The sequence below is a fragment of the Lathyrus oleraceus genome, chromosome 3, assembly GCF_024323335.1.
Source record: "Lathyrus oleraceus cultivar Zhongwan6 chromosome 3, CAAS_Psat_ZW6_1.0, whole genome shotgun sequence".
Lineage (NCBI taxonomy): Eukaryota > Viridiplantae > Streptophyta > Magnoliopsida > Fabales > Fabaceae > Lathyrus > Lathyrus oleraceus.
This window is the reverse complement of record NC_066581.1, coordinates 180,755,641-180,756,871: the sequence shown is the minus strand read 5'-3', so window position 1 is coordinate 180,756,871 and position 1,231 is coordinate 180,755,641. Positions and strand designations below refer to the sequence as shown.

At 40.8% G+C, this 1,231-nt stretch overlaps 1 non-coding gene across 1 annotated transcript; it reads right to left on the bottom strand.

The window, feature by feature from the left end:
* Window positions 1-874: 874 nt before the first annotated feature.
* LOC127133606 (small nucleolar RNA R71) lies at window positions 875-981 on the bottom strand. The gene has a single exon (XR_007807560.1). It is a non-coding gene; the product is annotated as a small nucleolar RNA R71 (small nucleolar RNA).
* Between the last annotated feature and the right edge of the window lie 250 nt (window positions 982-1,231).

Below are 1,231 nucleotides of genomic sequence, written 5' to 3'. Positions count from 1 at the left end.
TCCCTAATTACAACGAACTACATACCGATATCCGCTTAATTGATATTTAATTTAGATCTAGTTTTAGTTTCAACTTTTCCCCCGAAACAGTCAAAATATCATCCGCCTTAGCTTTACGAAGTAACCTTAGAAAATGGTATATCAATTCATAAGTCCCTGTGGGATCGATATCTTTTAAAACTACGCGATAGAACTGAGCACTTGCAGTTATTACCCCAATCGACTCATAATGTCGCGATCAAGTTTTTGGCGCCGTTGCCGGGGATTTTTTTATTTAGTCGATATCGTAACTCTTATGTTACGCTGTAGAGACTAAGGCAATTTTTATTTTTTTCTTTCTTTCGTTGATTTGTATGCCACACACTCGCTCACAAGGCGAGCCGTTTTACTTACGAATCAACGACATCGAACTATATCTCCGAGTCTTACGACGAATTCGGGAATATCGTGCTGCAAACAATCTCCCTCCTATCGAAATTCCTGATCTCAAAAATCTTTTTCCTTCACCAATACCCGAGATGGAAGAACCAGCTCGTGCTCTCCGAGATTACGCCGCTCCATCGCAAGATGACCCGCAATCATAGCAAACAACTTCGAACTTAAACCTTCTCTGTTGTAGGCAGTACAACAAAATCAATTCTCTGGAAATCCTACCGAGGATCCAAACCTTCATTTATCCGTATTTATCCAATATGCTGATATTGTTAAAGCTAATGGTGTCACTTCAGAGGCAATTCGACTTCGCCTTTTTCCTTTCTCGTTAAGAGATAAAGCTAGAAGATGGCTTCAGTCTCTTCCTTCCAACTCGGTTACCACATGGAACGAGTTGAAGAAAGTCTTCCTTGCCCGATATTTTCCTCCAAGCAAAACAGCTATGTTGAGAGCCCAGATAAATGGATTTAAACAGAAAGATAACAAGTCTCTTTTCGAAGCATGGGAAAGATACAAAGACATGATGAGACTTTGTCCACACCATGGTTTAGAGGACTGGTTAGTAATTCATACCTTCTATAATGGTCTCTTGTACAACACAAGGTTAACAATAGACGCCGCAGCAGGTGGTGCACTTATGGATAAACCTTATGCCGATGCTTGTCAACTTATCGAAAGCATGGCCCAAAATCATTATCAGTGGGGAAGCGACCGAGCAATGGTAGAGAAACCTCAAACGAAAAGTGGCATGTACGAGATAAGTAGCCTTGATCATGTTAATGCAAAAGTGGATGCTCTG